Source organism: Aptenodytes forsteri, unplaced genomic scaffold (assembly GCF_000699145.1).
Source record: "Aptenodytes forsteri isolate BGI_AS27 unplaced genomic scaffold, ASM69914v1 Scaffold340, whole genome shotgun sequence".
Lineage (NCBI taxonomy): Eukaryota > Metazoa > Chordata > Aves > Sphenisciformes > Spheniscidae > Aptenodytes > Aptenodytes forsteri.
In genome coordinates this window covers 902,284-926,666 of record NW_008795441.1, presented here as the reverse complement: position 1 = coordinate 926,666, position 24,383 = coordinate 902,284, and the positions used below count along the sequence as shown (strand labels likewise).

Below are 24,383 nucleotides of genomic sequence, written 5' to 3'. Positions count from 1 at the left end.
CTGTTACTGTTTGCACTATGGAGCTATTTCTTAGTTGTTAGATCAGGATAAGCTGTTAATTGAGATGTACAGTGGAAAAAGGCACTTTGATGGAAGAGACAACAAAGCACTGCATGGGGCTCAGGAGATTGGAGCCCGATTCCGACTGGGCCGCAGACTTGCCTACTGTCTGCAGATAATATTAACGTCTTGAGACGTGCATCATTTCCTTGCATACAAACTGGAGATACTAATGCTCTCTGCACTTCAGGAATGGATCTCTAAGGAGGCTCCTCCTTCACCCTCTGTCTGCCTCAGCTCTGGAACTAAACACCTTCACAAAAAAGTAACATGGCATTTTTCTGGCTCCTAAACTTGGCCCCCCAGTCACAGGGGGGGAAAGACGCAGGGTTGTACAATGCTGGGGAACATGGGATTCCCTCTACCCACAGTCTTGTATGAGTTCAAACTCATTTGTGACTCAGTGCAGGATTGTTTTTGGAAATAGTCAACCCCTGCACCTTTCCATTCACCTCTGATCCCACCTCCATGACCAGGATTTTTGGGCAGGCACTATTCCCTGACCGGTGTCTTTTGAAACCAGTCTCAGGTCCAAAAGCCTTTCCCCAATGCAAACATTCAACCACACAGAGCCTTACCCTGCCCACCTGGCTCCTATCCCCACTGCATATATTCTCAGAACCTTTTCTATAGGAAGATCATTATTTAGTCCAGCAGGTACCTCAAGGGCAGGGGGAAGGACAAAAGTTTATGAAGTTCTGGATTTCAAATGCAGCACCATTGTTATGAATTGTACCTTCCCTAGCTCTGAGCTTTTGATTCAAATAGTTGGAAAGAGCAGTCTGAGTGAGACAGCTCAGCTAAGAGCACACGAATCAGTTGAATTCTTTTGCCTACAATTCTGTGCCACAGCCAAATCTCTCCTAGGACTGCACTTAAAAACTGAGGATTGATGTTTTCACATTTTCAGCCACACAATTCTCCTCGACTCTTGTTCAGAAGAGGGGCCTTTGGAAGCCTCAGCTCAAAGCAACCACCACTGCAGCATCGAAGTGTGAGATAATGGCATTTATATAAATGTCTAGCAATGCAGAGAACCGTGTTGTACAGCATTTGGTTTATAAACCTATCTGATGGAGAAAAACAGCAAAGTGTAAACAGCCCCCTGTACAACACTGGTTAAATAAGGTCGACAGCAACATGGACCTCTAAACAAGTATTTTCCCTCTTTTTTTGGTCAGGATCAAAACATTATGAGGTCCCATTCATGCACAACTCTCTCAACTCCTAGGCTAACATTCCCCATACTGAATCAGACTGCGTTCCCTAGAAGCATAGGGCTGACTTGATTTCATCAGGATTTGAGACACCGGTCCTAAGCAGACTAGGAATTATAAACCCAATGGCTTGACAAAGTTATTTCAGCTACACACAAATATCCAGAGGAGAGGTAACAGAAGACGTATGATTTCTGTATCCTAAAAAGTGTTATGTGTTTAGTTCATACAGTAAAATAACCAGATGATTATAATAGTAAAAAGGCAAATCAGTTCCAAGCAAAAACAGTGGGGTTTCGTATGAAAGTTTTAAAGTGAGGTAACTCCTGCCTTTACACATTGCTCAGACAAATGAATTGAAGCTCAGACAAACGAACTGAATTCTACAATCCACCTTTCAAAGTCTGAAAATCAAGAACTTAGTGAAAGGCTCCCATTAATCCTGTATGGTTCCAAGGTGAGAAGCAACAGTAAAAGAGATACTGTAATGCCTTTAGATAATGAGGCATGTTTATGCCTGCAGCAGTTAAGAGCTAGAAGAAAAATAACTGATTCTTCCTATGATTGTCATCCTTTTCTCTCAGGATGTCATCCCTTTTCTCTTACAGACCTGGCCACATGGAAAATCTGACATTCCCTTTAGGCAGAGCTGCAGTGAGACCCTCCATACTGCCCTATCAGATCAAACAGCTTTAACCCTGGTTCTGTTGTTACTGGTACCAGTAGAAAAAAACCTACAAGAGACTTTATGGGAGAAAGGAAAGACTCTTGACACATCACCTGTTGAGTGGTAATGGTTCCAGAAACGTGCAAAGACATAAGGAATGGAGATAAAAATCTATGAACAGGATATGAGTCGGGACTGTAACTAACAGAAAAGCCTCTATTTCTGAGTGCTACACACTGAAATGCTTTCTCCTCACCAATAACAAAAGATACTCAAGTCACAAAGGCATTAACAGCCACTATGCTCAAAGGCTGTAAGTGAAGCAAACCTTGTACACAGAGATAACGTCTCCTACATCGGGGGTGGAGAAAGAACACAAACTAAGAAAAGCTTTTGGGAATAGAAACTTTTATCCAGGTTTTCACCACTCACCTGCAAACTTCCCTGTTTTTCCTGCTATATCAGATAATCTCATAAAAGATGTTTTCTCTCTCCAAAGAGACTTGTCTTGCTTAATTTAAACTTTTCAGGTCAGAATTAAAGGTCATAATGTCTCTTCTTTAATACTGTCTCAAAAGACGTCACTGCTGTATTACAAAGAAAGGGCCTGGCTCCTACTCCCACTGAAGTCAAGAGCAAAACTCCCACTCATTGCTATGGAGAAGGATCTAATCAAAATTGTCATTATCCTACTGCCTCCCAGCCTCCTGGTATGGCATGCAGGAGGTAACAAGGGATATGTTTTTACCCCACTGAATTACTAAAACAAGAATTGGAAAGAAAAAAAAAAAGTATTGTAAGGGCCTACTGGCTGGTCTAGCAATTTATTCCACATAAATGAACTGCATTAGAGAGTGTTTGAAGATTGAGCATTAAGTAGAAGCAGATGCTTGCAGTTCTACAATATGTTGTTTCCTTTTAAAAAAAGTTGTGTACCACCTGTTCCTTCCATTTGCTGTTTTTTCCTGAAGACATTGCTGGCAATGGAATTAGTCATTAAAAAACAACCCACAAACACTTACTTGGTTAACTAACTAGCACTCAGGAGCTGCTGGCGTCAATAAGAACAACTTCCTCAGATACTCCCTCAATAAATATTTTTCTGGCCCTGCCTCTGGGTTTCACATCTGGTGTTCGGTAGAACATTAACGCAAGCATTTGCTACCACTCAGAAAACTGCTGCTTTTTTAACTCTGCATCTTTATACATTATATGTAATCTCAAACAATGAAAAACAAAGTGGCCCTTAAAAAGAGCACCTATTTTTGTATATTCATAATCTCAGGCTTTGAATTATTTGAGTGAGTGGGGTTTGGACATGTAGTCCAAATGCCCAGATGCACCTGAAAGAGAACAAAAACAACAAGCCAGTTCTGCTGCTGTGCAATATTGACATACTTGTGCTGACTTCAGTAGAGCCACGACAATTAGAAATCCAGTCCATTAGACTTAATACTGCAAGTTCAGTATTAATACTAGCTGGTTCAGAGTCATATGGGTGCCAGCTGGTTTGCCTGCACTACTGGAGAAAAGATACTACAGCCACAACCCTCATTCAACGCCTCACACTTTGTTTCCTCCCTGGCACGGGTCCTAGGGCAGGCAGGCTTCCCTGGTCCCCATCCGACCCACAGGCTTCTGGGGAGGGAGGCGTCACGCAGGCACCCTTCCTGCTTTTCCACGTACAAACACAGGGAGCATGGCAAAGGTTTGCAAGATGCGCTCTTAGTCCACAAGACAGAGCTGGTTAATGTCACAGTTTGATGGGCTCCATCCTAAAGTGCTGGATGCAGCCTAGGACATGTTTTCTAACTCTTCAGCATACTGGCCAGACCACAGCCCTCCTGCCACCCAAGGCTAACAGGATTGCCCACTGAGAGTGCTAGACAGTGCATTGCACATCCCAGCAAAGCACTGCTGGGGGCAAACACAAGAGATCTCTAGATGGAGAAACTCTGCCTCTCTGCCCCACGCGCTGGAGGGCTCCTTCTTAGGAGAGGAGCACTTGGAACAACAATACAAGGAGCACTTCCAGTCAACTGGATTTTTTTTTTTCTTTGTAAGTTCAAGTTCCTTGTAACTTCAACATGAACAGCCAAGGCTCAGGCTAAACAGCTTCTGCCTCACATGACTCTCTCTCTAAGGTATTTAACAGCCCTTCGCATCAAACCAAAGGATGCTGGATGTGATGTCAATGCCTTCAACAGGGAAGAGGGTCTGGCTTATGTCTTTTCCTTTTTTATTTTAGCATGAAGAGAAGATTATCACACAGGAAATCTGTAACAGAGAAAGGAGTAGGCCTAAGGATAACATCCTTATTGTTTGGCCGTGTGGACTGTTCTCACTCCCCTGTACCACACATGTGGCATCGCCCTCCTCAGTAACCTCTGCTGTGGGAGCTCTTTGCATTGCTGAATCCCTTCACACTTTCTGTTCCTAGCAGCAGAGTAGGAGAGACTGGTAATGATGAGTATATGTGAGCAGCTCCAGAAAACAATGTGAGGTGCATAGCCTTACACTGGGAACTAGAGAACCAGTACACGCTGGTGCGATGACACTTAGATTTCTCCAGGTGCCTTATTACAATCATTTATTTGCTGTGCTATAGCAGACCACTTTTACAAGATAAATGGCCCAAAAAAGCAGCAGTTTTAAAGACAGAAGCACAAAAGACTCCATGGTATAAGTGGTGATCACAGTTCTCTTATCACCCTTTTAACATTATAGAGGTAAATGCTCAGCTAGATCTGTCTGTTTATAGGGCTTGTAAGAACACCAGCTCACTCAGTTTCTTCATACCTCACATTCGACAGAGAACAGAGGTGTTCAAAAACCAAAAGCTTTTCCTAGATTCAATGGAAAGAGAGAGGTTCTCCAGAAAATGGCTCAACCACAAATGACCTTCAGAGCCCTCCTGAGGTGCTAATCTACGGACTCTGCTCTCCGCAGGAGGAGAGCAGGGTGAGTACACTTCTTGCAAGCAGTAGCTACACGCAAAGCCCTAATGTTAAGCTAGGCAATGCAGGTCTTCGGGCTTTTGAAAAAATTCTCTCCATTTTTTTGTTCATGCCACATGGAAATTCACCACGAATGAGTGCAGGTCTGAGAACTATTTCCTACATACACTCATATTCTTCCTGTGAAATATTCTGATAAGATTTAAAAACATGTTCTTGTAGCTTTTTTTTTTTCCCCAGATTCTCGGTAAAACACAACTGTTGCACTTACATTTCATGCTTTGTTTTCAGTATTTCTGTTTTATTGCCTGCAAGTGTGAAAAATTAGGTAATATGTAGGTTCAATATGTGCCTGAACTTGCAGAGGCAGGTCTGAAACAAATGGTCTTGCTTTCATTCCTTTGTGCAAGATACACAACTGCTATGTGATGAGCAAGAAGGAGAGGGAAGGTGCTTTGGGGCAGTCCAGAAAGTGATTCAACAGAGTCAGACCAAGAAATGGGTGAAGATTTTTTTCTGTGCCATTACATGGGTTGTGTACAAGGTTAAAAGAGGGTTATAAGGAAGGCTATCAAGACAAAAGGGAGACCTGAACATTTAGCGTGCTGTGAAAAAGTAACATGATCTGAACATGCTTTAGATTCACGCAGGAGAAGAGGGAAAGAGAATAGTATCAAATATAAGAACTATCAAAATTTGAAGTTTAAAGTGTTTATTCAGCCTTGGTCTGGGGCTGCTCCTGCAGCCTGCACTCACTGTTTGATCAGCTTACTAAAATGGGATTTAGGCAACTGATTATTTAATTACAAGAAGCTTTTTTGCTCTTCATTTATGCAAGAACACACCTTCTCCACATGGTAAATTGTGAGCAGCTCAAACACAGCTGAAAGTACCCATATTCTGGGCACAGGGACAATTGGATTACTACTCACTCCTAAGAGCAGGCAGGAGTTTACCTATCCCTTCCAGCCGACAGCTCCCCAGCCCGCACTGACTTTCCTGGTTACACACGTAGCTGTTTGTGATGAGCTTTTGGTAAGAGCAGACAGCGCATTCAATACCTGCTATCAAGACTTTCGAAGCTCAGACTAGCACCAGTGAATTAAAATGCAGAATGAACTCTCCTCAACTTCACCGCTGGTCTTTGCAAAGAGCACCCACCAAACAGTTTCGTCTACACTTTAAGCTCAGACCCTCAAATCACTCTCTTCCATTAGAGTTATCGGGCTTGGCCTCATTACAGCTTTGAAAGACCCGGCTCTTCATGACCATTTACCTTTTTGCCTAATGAATCATGTTCAATGACAGGCAGAGGCTGACAAGGAGCAGCTAAAAGAAGCGTCTTGCACTCACTGAAATCAAAGCTAGACCTTTTCTCGCTGGACAAGGATCAATACCATGAGCAGGACCCTGGCAGTTTCATTTCAAGTATGTTGACAAACGGAGGCTTGCTGATAAATTTTCACACCTCACCTGAGTTTCTCTCCCTGCCTTCCACAAACGCACATGAGACAAGGCTTACAAGACTACGGCAATTCTTTTTAGCATCTTGAAAATACAAACAGTACGTCTGCACTGCAGCCAGTCACAGTTATAACACAGCATTTCAGAGCTGGCAACAAACACTGCACTTTGAAACACCCAGCAGAGATACTGCTGCTCTGCACTGAAATACTGCCGCTCACTCTCCTGCTGTGGACATGTACTTTAGAAAGACTCACGCCTTCAGACATAGGAGAAAAGAACTATGACCTCCAAGAGAGAAAAGAGGGGCTCCAGTAAGAGCAGCAATGTGGCAGCTAGAAGAAGCTGCCCCCAGCACACAGATGCAGACAACACACGTCCCAGTTTTTACTCCATTCCTCACCCTAGAAAGAAGAAGGACAAGAACAAGGTCCAGGAAAGAAAAAATCAAAACCAAACCTATGACTTCGTCATGGCTGTGCAGTGTCACCAGATAAACCTGGTGCTTGAAAACTTCAAGTAGCTGAGATCAGCGCTTTTCTTGGCTGAAGAGAAATGACCGAATAATTGTCCTCGCAACAACCACTGGATAAAGTGAAAATGGTATTTACCGGCTCTCTTTGTGTTGTTTTTCACTTGAGCTGTGCAAATAACCAAAAGCTGCCTGCGCCCATTACACAAACCCTCCTCTGAACAGATAATGCCAGGGTGCAGTGGGAAATCCAGGGATCAGCATTTCTTTGCATCTGTGCTGCATTGCAAATTTGTGTATTCTGTAAACAACCTCAATAAAACATTTCAACAAAGCAGAGCAACGAACCCTCAAACAAGGTGAGCATGTGGTGACTGACAGACAAGTAATCAGCGCATGTCACAGAGAACATTCTAGGCAACCATGAATCCTAAATTTGAAGTGTGAGAGGAGAAAAATGCCATGTCATAGATTCAGCTTGCAGTGCTTGTACTCAGCAGCACTGGTTTTTGGATAGCTCAACTTGTACTGTCAATAGGATATTTCCTACAGAAAAGACACCTGCACAAAAAAGTTAGCAAAAATCCCAATGTGTTTTTATTTTCACTTAAGTTTCCACCTCTGTACCATAAACACCTTCACTGTATAGTCCAGGAAATTTACGCATTGTCTTTGTTTAAAACACCATCCAAATACATAACACACGTACATGCATACATAGGAGGAGTCCTGTCAAACTACTTGGTTTTGTTTGAACAAGCCACAGAGATTCATTAAGCAATCCATCCTAGTAAAGTCGAGATGTGCAGCATTGCCAGTGCTCTGGAATGACTGATACGAGACCAACAAAACCAGAAACCCCACCTTTTGGTGTCGTTGTCACGTTGTCAAGTCACAGGCTATTTTGGTTCAGGTTTCCACAATCTGAAACAAAGCGAAAGCTCTCAGTTAGTGGCAGCTATTAAAGGGAACAGGCTCTTATATTTTATTAAATGAATTAAAGACTTATGAATTGCAACATGTGATTAACAAAATACCTTCCTTCTCTGCTTTTGGTAATGTGCAAAGTTATACCAAACTAGCCTTTCCAGTGACTAGAACCTCTCCTGCCATCATAGCTTACATCCCTTCATATGCATCAGATCATGTCTCACCAAAGAGCCTGGGCCTTCAGAATGCCTGTTTTCATATGAAGTTTCAATGAAATCATTTTTCATCCATGGAAAAGCAGATTCCACTGAAACACAGCCTACATTGATGGTTTCTGTTAGGATCAGAGCGTCACAGAAACAACTATACCACTTCTTACTTTACAGAAAGGAGATCTGAAAGCAGAAGACCTTTCATGTACCTAGTTTCACCAGGGATGATTCGCCTAAAATTACAAAGGATGGTAACAGCAACAACCGAAAGTACAAGAAGTCAGCAAAACAAAGAACATAGATACTACAACTTAATTTACCAAAAGCTTCCTTGTTTCCAGGAATCCCACAGTTATATCGCACAGTAAAAAATTATGTGCTTACAAGCTGCAGACCAGAATGATGGGACCTATAAATTGAATATCATGTAATTGAGTATCATGTACCACAGAAAAGCTGCAACGGGGAAGTGCTTCTGCGCAGTCACAGAGGAGAATACTCTCTGGTGCTACAGATGTTTATTGCATGACCTTGGGCACATCCTGAACTACTTCATGCTTTAGTTACTACTACTATCTTAAGATGAGTATAATATCATTGCAACAGCATAAATGAGGATTGATTACTGCTTTGCAAATCCTGGGAAAGGCTGGGCAGGGGAGAAGCATCTATAAAGTGCAAATTGTTGGTATTTACAAATTTCATTGAATTGCCCAAGAAGGAGGGAAAACAGACAGACTTCCCTTCCCAGCTTCAAGCCAACAGCCAGCAAACAGATCATTTTCTGGTACTATCACCCTTAATCAGCATGCACCCTACCTGAAGAATTAACTTCTGCCAGAATGCGGATAACAAAAAAAATCACAGCTGAACAAAGCTATATTAGATATTCACTGCTTGACAGGGGAAGGGTGGGGAGAACGCTAGCAGGAATAAAAGCACTTTGTACTGCTAGTCAACTTTGCTATATCTCACTGTACCCATGAGCACAGGGATTGTCACTGAAAGTAATGGGAGTCTTGCTTCTGACTTTATCAAACTTAGAAATGAAGCATTTCATTTCACAGAAAGGTAGTGAAGGGTAGATTCAGTGTCTTGCCAAAGTTAACATGAGGCAGTGGCTGAATCATGAGCAGAAAGCAAAGACCCCATCCCTACCTCCCGCTTTTAAGCATGGGGCAACTTTCTGAAAAGCAAACAAAGATGAAGTCTGTATTGCACACTGCTGTCATAAGTGAGGATTAAGATGGAGGTGTAACCAGGAGAAAAGTGGAAGAAAACTCAAGCTCAGCTATTTCTTCTTTCCTCCCAATACCAGAAAATGAAAAGTCAGTTCTTACAATACACTAGCCAGGCGTGGTCCCTATTATCTTTGGATAAGTCCATATGTCTGAGAAGGAAATCAGCTCTAAACCGGCTAGACTTGCTAAATGAGATTTGTCTAAGGCCCCACACCCAGGTGCAGTGTCATGCACCAAAGATTTGGCATTCTTTAGGAAGATGCTACTTGTCCAGACACTGTTAATAATGGTCAGCAAAACACAACCATCTAACAACTCATACATAACATTCCCCTCTTGAGCAAAACCCCATTCAGCACCTCCTAATCTCTGAGGAGCTCCCAGTCCATATCCAAAGCAAGAGCTGAGTAGGGACAGTACCAGCAGGATCCCTTTTATAAAGCTTCTGATGAGCGTATGATGGACAAGCACACAACCCTGGCACCTCCAGCAAGCAGAACTCCCAGCATCTTTACGGCCTGGTCCACAATGTTTACTCCTTGAGAGACTCTGGACTCATCCTAGTATCTTGGGTCATGATAAAAGGGAAACAGACTTGTTGCTAGCAAGGTAATATGGTTGTGAAACACCAATCAGACACCTATTTACTTTTCTGCTTTAGTTACACTCAGTTAACTCTGGTTTAGGAACTTCAAGATTTTCAGAATCACAGCCCTGACTCATGCAGCCTGTGGTGAACACCCAGGACACATTTAGGAAAAGACTACTAATAAATAAAGTACCATGCCAAATGCTTGACTCAGAGAAAACACAATTAGCACTGCTACATGTTGGCATTTTGTCTTCTGAATGCTTGTTGGCTAATAAAATCAGGAGCTGTTTTTAAGGAACATGCCTATATTGAATAATTTATCTACCCCTTTCCTACAACTACAGTGGCATTTGCTAATGCTGTCAGCTTTTATGTGAAGTTGGTGTTCCTGCAAGGAGTCACACTGGCAGATCTCGTTAGCAAAGTCTTTCACTAACATCAAAATAAAGTAGTCCAGTATTTGCCATCTTTCAGCCTATGCCAGCCCTGAGAGAGGGACACGTGCTATCAAGACAGCTGTGCTTATCCAAAATACTCATTGGCACAGCTGGACACATCAAGATCTTCTAACACCCTGGGTACGTTTCATTTCAGAAGATGGAGTTGGTTTGGCTAAAAGGGAGAAACTGTTTGAAAATCTGAAGGCAGGAGATGGATTGGGTAATGGTGGTCATGAAATGACAACACCAACTATTCCAACGGAAGGAAGGAACGAGTGCAGCAGATAAAGGGTACTGAATCAAAAAAAAAAAAAAAAAAAAAGATTTCAAGCAACTCTGCACAGGTCAGCAGGGCTTCATGGGAGGCTAAAAGAGTGCAGGAAAGCTACAAGTGCTGGATTTGGAATAAAGATATAAAGGTAAACTATTGTGCGGCAAAAGAAAGCTGGGACATCAAGTAACTACAGGGCTGACCAAAATAGAGAGATATGTTTAAAGAACGTTAAGAAGAGACTCATGTAGGCAAGTCAGCTGAAACAGATGAAACTATACTACAGGTTTTTTTATTATGGTTAAAAAAAAAAAACCACACAAAAAAACCCAACCCCAAAACAAAACCACCACACACTAATGGATGAAACCACTGACACTGCACTCTCATGGGAGATGAGGGAAGTCCTAAAGCGCTGCCCGAAGGCATGCACAGAACCACCATAAAAAGGAAGGAGGATGACGACCACACAGGGAACTAGGGACCTGTCAATCTAACTCAGATTCCTGAAACAAATCGTTAATCAATCATAAATACCTGAAAGATGGTTAGATGATCAAAATCAGCAAATCTGCTGCTGTAAAGAACCAACAATACAAACTGGTCTAATCTAGTTTTCTGTTACAGTATAGCATATTTACTGGAAAAAGGGCAGCACAGACATGCTGCACTCTTCAAGGGTTTGAATGAGTTCTCAGAGGGGTCAGTCTGAAGCTCACTTCTTTCCAATATTTTCTGTGACTAGCCAGAAAAAAAGCACTGAGCCGAGAGAGTTTGCGAGTATTTCTTTAGGTTCAAATCATCCAAAATCAACACCATGAAACTCAATGATGCAAAGTGCTGTAGTAGTGCTGGCTGCAGAGGCAGCAAAAAGAAACATTTCAGCACACAGCTTCATCCACCAAAATCTTAGTTGAAGCCCAACTGGCTGAGCCCAGGTACATGACTTTGCACAGGAGGAGCTGGAGTGCAAACCCACATTCCTCTCTGCTGTACTGCATGGAGGCAAGTCACACCCCGCAGAAAAGCAAAGTGAACAACTGGATATTCAGCTTCCACAGTCAGATTTTCCAGAGCTCTTCTGTCAGAGCCATCAACGTAGTACTGTTAACTGTTGTCTGCAACACCAACATGCCTTAACACAGGAGATAATCCTCCAAAGTATAAAGCTAGCAGTTGTTGAACATGTCTGAAAGATTGAAAGGTGATTTAGGCTAATCTAACTAAATTAGGAACCTACTCAAGCGGTACACCACCTTCACCAGACAGTCAAAAAGAACCAGGTAAACAGGATGGGGTTATCTTAGGGAACTTGCCTCCACAACCAAGGTCCACATCGTATCTCTTGCAATTCCTTCCAGCCTTGTGCATTTACCTTTCTTTGATCTGCCTACTGCAGATAATGGACAGTCCAAGATTTTTGGTTGTCTGCCCGCATGTGATGAAGCTGAGCAGCAGGAGCTGTGGATGTACTCTGAAGGCCTCGTCCCTGAAAATACACTAGGCTAATTCACATTTTGGACTGAGGTTCACATTTGAAGCCTACTGCCACAGCCCGCTCACAGCAGTCTGTGTGAAGGGAGAACAAATACATCTTCTGTTTCTGCAAAAAGCCAGAAATTTCAAGGCCCACTTTATCTCTAATTGGAGTAAGACTGTTCCTCATCTGCTGTGGTACTTCTGATAGCCTTTCTTACCAACATCTTGTGAAATGAAAAGTTTAATGAGTTCTAAAATTCTCAGAATATTTTAGATTGTTTACACATGAAAAATGATCTATGGCTCAGAGCTGAAGAGGGAGTAACATAACAGATCCATGGGGCATCTTCCCTGCTGTGCAAAAAAGGAGCAGATACATATTCAGTATCGTTAATGGAAGCTGAGAGCCCAGTTTCCCAGGAGCTATATGGAACACATACCCTTTCAACTTTAATCTCCCAGTTTCAGGGACAGGAATTCACACAAGTACATTGTGCGCTGTCGGTACTTCTGCAGCAACAGACCCTCAAAGCTTCTGTCTGGTTCTTTGACTGATCCTGTTATCCTTTTGCCTTTTTTAATGCTTAAACACATTTTCAAAGGTACAACTCAATACACTGCAAGGGTACCAACAGTGCAAGAAAATACGTAACAAAAAAAAAAAATTTACTTTCAAGAGCAATCAGTGTTGCTCTAACACTGCTCCCATTCAAGTAAATTCTTTATCTTTTCATGACAAGGCACTTCTGTTAGTATGAACCTGCAAATTCTGAATTGCTTCCTATTCTCATTCATAGGCAATGTCTTCCTTGTAGCAATTCTGATTTCCAGGGAGTTTATTCTGGATCTATACAGTTGCAAGTAAAATTAAACCACATCCTTTTATTACCTGCATAGCCAATTTTCAATTTATTGGTATCAACACTATAAGAGATAACATGGTTGGAAGCTTTCTGCGACAAAAGAACTGAAACTTTTTTCTTCTTCCATGAGATTTCGTACTCAAAAGTCTGACTCCTAGCTAGGACAGATGAGCACAGCTCTACCAAAATGCCGGGGAATGCCACTGATTCACAGCAGCTAAGGATCCGTCTTGGATGCATGTCTCAGGGAACCACAACGTGAGTTGTTCCTTCCTCTGTAGCGATGAAAAGATGCTTGAAAAGTATCTTTGCTTTTTTCTGCTGCCAGAGAATCTACATGTTCCCATTCTCTCCCTAAAACAAATCCTTGAGTGTTTCTCCGGTTACTCTCACAACATCTGGTCCTGAGCCCACGGAGTCAATCGGAGCTTCACCACTGACCACCACTTGCCAACCACATTACCACACTCAGCCCTGTGCCAATCACAACTTTTCAAAAGGAAGCATTAAAAGAACAGTCTCCCTCTGTCTTACAGGCTCCTATTATTTTCATGTCCAAACACCCCCCAGTCTACAATCTTCACCTTCCCAATTCTTCTACAATATGGCAAAGGATTAGTTATCCCAGTACAGAAGGGTAACTGAGGCACAGAGAGATTAAGTTATTTACTGCAAGTTCCCAAGAAAATCTTTGAAAACACGCACAGACCTCAATTCAGATGACACCTCCACTGGGTGCTTGCACCAAACACAAATCTGTCACACAGCCTCAGCTGATGCTAAGGGTACTTGTCAAACAGGCTCACAGCAGCTACACAACTCTGGAAAGTCCATAAGCAGCCCTAGTTAAGGGTTACTAGTCGAGAAAAACTCCTTAACAACTACCATAGGCAGTTTCCTTTCAACAACCAGCAAATCAAAGAAGAATATAATGCAAAGCTTCAATAATACAGAGAAGAGAAAAACCCAGCAGCCAAATGACACTCATATCTAAAAAAAATAAGGTATTCATATCAGAGATCAATGAAAGTTCTTCTGGAGTTTCTAAGTGTCACATGCATGAAGGATTACTTTGGGGAAGCATATTTCTTAATTAGATAATGGATCAATTCAATTTGTGGTAACCTTAAAGATCTGAAACACTCAAATGGACTGATTTCATAAATATGAATCTTGAGTAACCTAAAAAGACTCTGCCATCCTAGATAAGGAAAACAAAAGTTAAGAAGTTAAAGAATTAACTTTTCTGAGCAGTTTAAACTCCAGTTTCCTGATGCACAGGTTTTAATTATAAGATCACAGTCTCTTTCCACAGGACCTGCTCCTCACTCTTACAGAAATTAAAGCTACTCCAGGGATGAAGCAAAGGAGGTATCTGTAGGACAGCTCTCTCTGACACCACAACTCAAAGGCACGTAATAAAGCAAGGACTGGGGATGGGGAAAGGAGCGTGCAGGTGTGAGGAGGATGGCCTCAGAGTCAAAGCGGATTGTCCTAGACAATTGTTTCTTTCCCAACCTCTGCTCAGGGTCTGGTGTCCTACCTGCACCTCCGTGCCCAAACTGCTCACACAGGGTCAGAGCAGAGTGCTGTTGACTCCACAGTGAATCTGAGCAGCTTCCACTGGACACCTACAAGTAGGGTTACTTGGACTTTAAAAGTTTGTTCCACCTCTACAGTGCGAGTGCACCTCCATTTCACTGCAGGGTTCTGAAATATAAATTCCTAAACATGTGACACAGCAAAATAATGTAAGAATGACTGATACGGAAAAGTAGGTATTTTCAGAACAGTCTTACACAGTTTGCAGAAAACAAAAAGAATGAAGGTGTGCACAGAAAATACAGGAAAAAAAACGAAAACACTGAGTAGCTGTTCCCAAATGGAGCAATATCCATACCATGCACTTAATGATGCAGGAGTTCTGTGGAAAAAAAGTAATCATGTGATCCCTTAATTAAAGACTGCTTTATAATACATATGCAGAAGGCTGCCACAAAGACTGCACAAACACCCTTTATTCCAGTACTTCCTGAAATGAGCCATTTGACTCGCAATGCCAAAAGGTTGCTTTAACAGCTTTTTCGGTCTGTGATACATCATCTAGATGTAACTGAGGTCAAGTGCATTAAGAATCTGAGTAACATTTTGTGCTGCAGCATGACAAAAGAGGCACTGTCTCAGCTGCAAGGGCTGACTAGCACTCAGTCTTTTCCCCCAGCCATACTAGAAACATATGTGGAAGTGTACAGAACTTGGAATTCATTAAAAAAAGCTTTTTAAATAATTTTTTTAATTCTGAATAAAATATATAAATACTAAGTCTTTGGTGGCCTCCTAGTCCCTATATGAATGACAGCGGCATCACAGACACAGCACATCAACAACACTACCCAGTCTAAAGGTTAATTGGGGAAGACAAGGACACATAGCAGGGCTTTCTGGGTGTCTCACCCAGAGACCTCAGCCACAAGTAACAATGGCAAACTGATTCAAATCTGGCTTAGAAATCCCATTTTTAAAAAATACATTAACTTTTAATTAGGAGGCACAAGCATCATTCTAGTTTTAAATAATCCTTCCTTGGGAAGTGACATTATCTCTATTGTATTTGCATTTCAGCCAAGGAAGAATGCACTTTTTCCTTTATTAAAAGGGCTGACACTCAGTAACATAATTAATGAGCAGCTTTGAATGGGATCTTCTTTTAAAACCCTCTATTCAGGATCAGAATGCTGTTTGTAATTAAAGGTACTGAGCAAAGACCTTGTCTTGGTGCATTTCAAAATGCTATATATATAATTCATCTCCAGCTTTTTTTCAAGGTAGAGATTTTCAAAGGTTCAAAGGGCTTTCAGAATGGAGGGGTTTGATTTAATAGGGGCTGGTCACTGAGAGCAGATATTCAGAAAACCGCTCCAACAGCCCGAAGCTGACCACTGTGGCAACTGTTCTTATGAGCAAAAAAGGAAACTGGGCTCTGACGCAGCAAGCTGTGATTCTTGAAAGCAGTCCTTAATCACACAAGCAGCCCTACTAACCTCAGTGGGTCCTACCATGTAACCATTTGTAAAACCAAGACATACAGAGCGCAGGGCTCAAGGGATCCCAGGCAACATTTTCACTGACACTTTTTGATTCCGAAATAGTCTCTTTGACAGCATATTTTTTTCCAAAAGATTCAAGGAAAGCACTTGGGAGCAAGCAAGTATAGCTACAGCATTAACTAAATTAGACCACACTTGTCAAAACTCTAGACCATGTGTTGATTTGACATAGAGAAGGTGTCTGACAGGGCATGCAATGTTAACCTAACCACACAGGCAGAGGCCACTTGAAATAATTATATTCAGGACCCAGATCAAAGAGAGCAGAGGGTTTATGAAAGCCGCATGTGTTCTGGTCCTCAATATTTGGGTGTGCATGTATGTATGTAGGTGTCTGTATGTATATATATACACAGAGTAATTACACAAACGTTTGGTTTTTTTAAAGGAAAGATAGGAAAGGAAAGCACATGGAAAAGGAAAGGCAGCCAGGACACGAACATTTGAAGAGCAAATATATTGAAGATTAAATATCCTATTCAATTATAGTAGATTCTCCAAGTATTTTCTGAGCATTGGCTCCTACAAACACAAGACTGCCACTGAATCAGAATGATCGCTTCCACTCTGTGAGGCAAAACCAAGAGCACACCTGATTTGAGCCTTCATGCTGTGTCAATTTATACCTGCAAAGCATGTAGCCACATGGTCCCACTTTTAAAGAGGTTTAATTTTTTTTTAATCCTGTATCACCGTAACTCTGACAGTGAGTCCTTCTGCAGTGGTTGAAGTGCACACCATGTCAGGATAATGCCTTGTGCTGGCTGCCAAAGACTGAATCAAGCTAATCAGCAGTGTGCTGTTGCATGCTGATGTTGACACTTCAAGGAATCACAAAATATTCAGTTCAACTCATTAATCCTTTAATGCTGCTTCCCATCTATCACAGAGCTCACTGTAATTGCAAGTTTCAAAAAGCACCACTAAGATTATTAACAGAGCAATGCAGAGGACAGCACAATAAGAAAAGAACTTCAGATGTCAAATCATTTCTCTGCAAAGCCTGTACTAATGGCCGCAATCTCCTCATATGCATCAATGTCAAACCATAGGCAGAATTACCTATATGTGGTCCACGGAGGTATAGTAAGCCAACAAGCTGCAAGAGCACACTGCAAACATAAATCATTTCCTAGGTGCAATACTGATCCCGAAGTTTAGGTGCAGGCACCTCATATTACAAAGGTTGAGTCCAGAAACTCCACTGCTGACCTTTCGGTCACTGGACATTTGAGCCAGGAACCCAGTTCCACCACTTACCTCTGGCGAACGTCTGCCTCCAACATCCCGCTCTGACCCTGCTAAACAAACCCTGCAACATATGGAGTTGCAAGGAACTTGACTTAATGACTGCAGTCTCACTGCACCCTTCCACACTTGCAGCTAGTTTTTCTCTGCTATATACAGTGAGCATACAATTCTTCAGAAAAAAATTTGCTGTCTCTTACTGGTAGGTCCCATCATCCAATTTTCAGTTTCTGTCGGCACTATACTGGCTTTATGTTTTAGGCTTTCTCTCCCGTTCACCCCTCCCAATTTACTGCGCAGCATTTCATAATCTCTCAGCAATGCAGACAAATCACTTCCTACTATCATCCTTCCATCACTCTTCTTGAATAACATTAGAGAGACATACACTGGCTTTGGGTAGCTGGACACCCTTGGCCAAGACAAATTGAGGCAGACACTCTCTAGGACACTCAGGTGAGAATCTTTAGGATGCCAATTTATTTGAAAACTATATAGAGCAACTAAGTGTATGCTCTTCTGTCCAGGTCTCAGGATTTTTCCCATCTCCTCCCCTCATGTGTTAAGAGTGGGTTCTTACCCACATACACTGACCCCAGGAATATTATAGGATATAGGCCCCAGCATAAAATCATGGAACATATCAGGAGGCATGTGTGCTGTCAGGTAACCCTGATATGGGTGTTTAGTCCACCACTTATCATCAGTGTTTAAAATCAGCTGTCTTTGGCTAGGATACTCAGTGCTCAAGTACCTGTCATCATCCACCTGGACAACCTACACTGTTCCAGAATTTCTCCCTCAGGTTTCAATCCCCAGCAGGTTGCTCTGCAAATACACCACTTTTCCTTCTGATTTCCCACCGCCTCCTTGTAATCCTCAAGTACCATTCCCCTACACCACTTAACAGTAGCAATGTGCTAGTGTAAGGCCAACTACTGGCTCCCTTGTCAGTACTTTTTTCTACTGCTTCCAGAAGTCCCGAGGAACATGTAAGCCAAGTGCTATAACAGCAGAGGGGTACCATCATCACCACTGAACAGATAAGGCACAAGATCTGAGTTTTTTTCCTTGCAATCCCCATGATTTCTCTTCTCTGCTTAGCACTGACATCTCAACTGTTAAACCTTACAAAGCTCAAGATACAAACGCTCATAGTTCAATACAAAAATTATTTTCCCCATCAGCTGACTGCAACAAACTCCTGCCATACATGGCCCTCAGGCAGACATGGGATGTGTGCACTTGACAGGCAAAATTTCTGTGCTAAAGTGCTGCAGATTAACACTGCATAGCCGTAATTACCTCACATAGGACTCTCCTGCACTTGACCATGGAAGAAAGAGCATTCAATAGAGCAAATTACCAAGCAACAATCAGCAAACAGCACTCAAGTCAAATGCAATCATGGTTACATACATGGGTACATTGAGTTGATGATGTCTTTAAAGCTAGAGCCTATTTTGCACTGCCCCCAGCTCAAAGGCAAATATGCCAGCAGTAATGGTAATTGAACCAAAGAACTGGGTAATTCTGCCCTGAGGAGAGAACATTTGGTAAAGGTTGAATCAAAAGCCAGAACACCTCCAGTAAGAGAAAGCTTCAGCACCTGCTGTTACCTGCAAGTCACTTGAGCAATGTGAATAGATCTTGTTAAGCACAGATGATGCACCTGGCCTAACACAGCAGAGGAAGCCATCACAATAGCATGGCAGGCCTAACATCGCTGCAGCAGAACAAAGCGGTACTGCAGGCAAGCACAACAACCAACCACACATTCAGCTCACAAGACTTGGTTGTGTGGTCACAGCCTGTGTATTTTCTTTCATTCACATTTACTCAGCAAGTATTAGCCTTAAGACAAGGCATAGAACCAAAGCACAACTTCCCAACTGAAACCATGAATCAAAAATTAAAAAAGGTAAACAAGACAAGCAAAGAGAACACACCTCACCATCCCCATCAGTGATAATGTTTTCACTTTTCCTTTTTTTGAAGAATAAGAGATGGGTAAATAAAAAAGAATCAATGGTTGCTGGGGGGTTTTATTCATTTCCACATGTTTTATCTTTACAGGAAAATCACTCTCATCATCTTACCCAGTGTTAACTCCAATGATATGAACTGACAGCTTTGCTTTTACCATTCATACCTGTCCAGGACAGCAGTTCTGGTTCCTATTCAACACTTAAAATATGCACCTATATATTCTATCCCTGTCAATCTCTGAATCATCTTAATTACTCAGTAATCTGCTACAACGAGGATTTCTTTAGAGAAGATCTGCTAAACGTGGCATATATGGAATTCATTTCAGTAAAGGATTTATCTTCTTGTCAGATTAGAAAATAAACTGATAAAATTATTCTTGCTTTCCAAGATAATGCATGTGTTACACCAATTCTTCAGACTTCTTAGCTTTAGGGTAATAATTTTTAAAAACATGGTAGCACCTGGACAGACCACAGAATGCAAATTCTTCATCACCTTTTGAAAAAAAGCACACCTTCAAACATTCAGTCCCTTTTAAAGAGGGCAACAGGACCCACAGTACTAGTTATACCCAAAATAAGATCTAGAACTGGCGATTACAAACATATTCTTTGACCACACTTAATTCATCAAGCAAAATCTAAGAGATTTCTGCAACAAAGAAGGAAAAAGCTAAATCTTGCTGCACAGAGAGGATCTTTTCCTTGCCTGTATCTTGTTTGGATACTTTGCAACTGATCCACTGAGGAGGTTATATACATATATACACACACACACACAGAGACAGACCTCAAAATACAGTGCTGGCTGCTTCTCTGCAGAACCACAAGCTGGATATCCTCCCCGCTCCTCCCTTCCCAGACGCCTGGAAAATCCTTGTGGATTTACAAGAGCAGAGACCACAGCTGTCCAGCTAAACACACAGCAGCAGCTTTTGGATGACTACCAAATACATCTTTACCCAGGCCAGGGAAAACTGTCCTGAATCCCAGTGTGGGGGCCTGCCCTACCCTGAGATTTTCCACTTCCATCGTGCTGCAGGTGAACTGAGAGCCGCTCTGGCACAGCGCCGCAGGCAGTGGTAGCAGGCCTGGCCCGTGGCTGTGCCAGCACCCAGCCGGCACGGAAGGGCATCCTGCACAAAGGCGGCTGCTGAGCACACGGGAAGGCAAATGCCTCTTGCAGCAACAGCCTCCAAAGGGAAAATAAAAGCCAAAAGGTGGTTGTGGCCTGGCTAATCCTGTAATCAAATAAACACTTAGCAGCAGTCTGGTGGTGCATAATGCTGGTGGAAGAATTATGCAGCTCTTGTGAAAAATTATAAATGAAATCTGCTTTTCTTCTGGGGTTTTGTGGATAATTTTGCTCTTTTCTTTACCTTGCAAGCAAGAGATTTCAATTTTTCTTTAAAATACTTCCACAAAAGTTTAAGGTTCATCAAAATGGCAATCTTCCAATTAAAAAATATTACTGACTGAGTGGTATTGGTAATATTTAATAATTATTAAGGTACTTAACAACAAAAAATGTCATTGGATTTCTTCCTCTCATTGCAAATACTTCACCACGAGCTTCCAGAGCCTTGCCCATCTACTAAAGTAGATGCTCCATAACAAGCAGCTAAACTTTCAAATTACCTAATATTGCAGGAAAGCATATGCACACGAATTATGCTTTATAACAGGAAGAGGAAGAGCCTATAAATTGTATGTGAAATTTCCAAAAGACAGATTATATTCAACATTAAACATTTAGACAACAGCTAAGGAAGAATAACTGGAATAAGTAGAATACTCATTCAAACTGTGTGCTACAAGGGGAAATAAAGAATTTTCATATGACGATCTGTTTGACAATAATATAACCTGCAATGTTATTTTCCAGCAATATACAAGAAAAAAGGATTGTATGTGAAATTTCCAAAAGACAGATTATATTCAACATTAAACATTTAGACAACAGCTAAGGAAGAATAACTGGAATAAGTAGAATACTCATTCAAACTGTGTGCTACAAGGGGAAATAAAGAATTTTCATATGACGATCTGTTTGACAATAATATAACCTGCAATGTTATTTTCCAGCAATATACAAGAAAAAAGGCATTCTATTTATTATCTTATTAAAAACAACGTCTGTGCTTGCAAGTGTCCTTGGGAAAAGTTGCACAACATACTCCTTTTCCTGCAAAGGCCATGGGGAAAAAGAAAACCAAGTATCTCAGTACTTTCTGCATCACTGACATGCTGTAACCAAGAAGGCTAATTAATGGGGCTGCCTCAGCAGTTGTCACAAAAATATTGCTTTTTTTTTTTTTCTCGTTCTTCAGAACAGGCTTACTGCATTTTTACCCATTTAAAACTTTCAAGCAAAAACAAGAGGATGAATTTTTTGATAAACCTAGTTTTATCGAGATTGAAAAAAGCAACCATGGGAACACATTCTTTTTCAATTATGTCTTGCCTGCAGATTACAACAGGTAACATCTTGGAAAAAAATTATTACTCAGATAAAACCAGCAAAAAGCTTTCCATTTTGACTCAAGTCTCCTTTCAGAGTTGCTTGTTTTTCTTTGACCAGCAATAAAAGACTGAGATTTTCTGAATTTCAAACCATTTCCAAACAATGTGCAAGTATTTCAGTTGAAAGAAAGAAAAATTTGCAAAAATGAAAAAAAAGTCATTTCCCCTAAATTTTTGCTGGTGAAAGTTTGCCATCCTTTTCAAGCTGCTAGAAATGTTTGTTTATATTATTCAAGCCATCCTCATTATGGTACATAAAATCGATTTCAGCAACAATGCTGTATTGTATCTTTTAATTAAGATATTTATTAGTAATTATAAGATCCTGTTGCCACAGAAAGAAGAATTTACATTACTAGATAAATTTTAAAATACTGTTTTTGAAACTTGTCCATCAGACACAAATGTTTCAGATTCTTTTCTAAATTAGCTCCTATAATAACATGACAAACTGTGAAAACATTCCCAACCATTTCAGTGTTGCATACATCAGATGTAGCAAAGAATGCTATCCACATGCTCTCCTTTAGCCTGCTTCTTGCATACAAAAGTCAAACATACACAGTTTTCCGGATCTTTGTTTTCTATTTTATATACTGTTCCTTACGCTCATTCCTTAGATCTCGAGTTTCCCCAATGTAAATCCCTCAGTTTCTTTATCAAACATATCAAAGTTTTAAAAGGAGATTCTATGTACAAACCGTTGAAGGAGTTTCCTTTGCAAATAGCAACCTTTCAGGGAAAATGTATTTTATTCACTCCTGTTCTTCTCACTTTGTTGTCGATGCTACTTAATTCACCACAAATAGATACTTGGTAAGTGTCTTGCCCTCTACCCCAAATAAATGTTTTGAAAGTAGAAAGGATATCAGTACTTTGGTATATTTTTTTTTCCTATGAGAATTTGCAGTATATTATACAGTAGCAAACCTCACCAGCTTAAAGAAAAAAATCTCCATGCAGTACAATGGCAGGGTGGCAGAGACGGTCATAACTCCTCCTCAACCTTCTTTTTTACGGCATCTCTATCAGGTCGGCAATAGATGAGGACAAAGCAGGGCACTCCACCCAGACAACACAGCAGGAAAAACTGGATATTTCTCAGAACAATCACTGAAGAGCTGGGAACCTGACCACAGCTTTCCTTTCCATTCTCAAATGAGAACCAATACAAGGAAAGATAAGACATCTCTTAGAAGTGCATGTATTTACCTTATATTTTACACATCTTTGTGCTACATCTTTTATGTTCTGTGCTTTTCTAAAACACACAGGGTTTTTGCCTCTAACTATCATATACTACAGTCTCAGTGCTTGGGACAGCTGGGATATTCTATTTAGCAGTCATTTCTTGATCCTTCCATCGTTTTCCTGTCGGCACAGCCACTCTTAGCCATTCAGGCAGCCACAGTATATTACAGCATCTTATTTCCATTTATCCTTGAATGATCAAAAGGGTATTTCAGAAGTACACAATAAAAATAGTTAAAAGGAACAACAGACATTTGAAAAGATAAAATAAACAGAGGTATTGGCACAATGCCACATCACCGTTCCACCTCGTCTCCTGGATGCAGGAAGTGCATCGTGTATGGCACATCACCTGTTTTCAGCCACTGCTTACACCTTCAAATGGTCTTCCCAGCATGTTACTCTTTATGAAGTTTGATTTCACTTTAGGTTTTATTTGAGAAAAAGCCTCAAAGTGGACAAGTACAAACTGTTTTAACTCTCAGTTCCCAAAACTGACACTGACATTGGTGTTTGCCTAGCCCTCTCCCTGTACCTGCAGCATACACCTCCAAAACCAAAAGAAAAAAAAAAAATGCAAAGCGGTGCTACTGCAGCATAGTCTATGTTGATACCTACATGATCTAAAAGGTAGGGTCTGAAACGCAACCAAAGTTACTCACCAGCTTTCAGAGTCCTTACCACAACTGTACCCAGCTGCCTCGCTGCCACCAAGTCACTCTCACAGCAGAACAGACCAGAGTCCTGTACGACAAAACCCTAAGGTGGCTGCTCTGACCACACAGCCCAGAACCACATTTGGCACTGCATCCAGAAGCTGTACAGCTGCAATAGTGCAGCATTTGTTCACAGGCTAATTGTCTTCACATCTCCATTAATATCCCCACTTCTGGGTCTTGGGCTACATCAGGGATATCTGCATCATACAGCATGCCACTTCGCTAGCCAGACACGGCCACACAAATGGAGTTTATATACAATACAAGGACTAAACCTGGCTTTCCAGAGTCCAGGTGCAATTCAGTGTCATATTTCTTAGAGCAGAACTCCAAGTCTTGGCTTTTATTCTTTTACAGAACTTCAGTGTAACAGAAATACAGTTCTCTGTTAAAGCATGCAGACTGTTAAGTAGTACTTGTCCTTGTTCAACTTAATTTGCAAAATCCCAAATCCAGTTTTACAACTGATTTTAAATGCATCTGTCATCCAGTGGGCAACATCTGCTACACATTGTTAAGACCTGCTTCTGCTGTACAGGAAAAGAGTCTGTTACTGCTGCTGCCAGCTTTGCAACTGAGTTGGTTTTCAGCTAAAAGGTGGTCTTGGCCAACACACAACCAACATGGCATGTGCACAAGTAAAACTAGTTGTGTCCATGCAAAGCAAAGCCCAGCAATA

The 24,383-nt window shown here is 41.3% G+C and overlaps 1 protein-coding gene across 1 annotated transcript in view; it reads right to left on the bottom strand.

Annotated features, from left to right (window-relative positions):
• MAP2 (microtubule associated protein 2) overlaps positions 1–7,745 on the bottom strand; it is a 188,895-nt gene extending 181,150 nt beyond the window's left edge. The window contains exon 1 of the mRNA XM_009281067.1: positions 7,702–7,745. The gene's annotated coding sequence lies outside the window, so the exon portion shown is untranslated. The remainder of the gene's footprint in view (positions 1–7,701) is intronic.
• Positions 7,746–24,383: the final 16,638 nt, after the last annotated feature.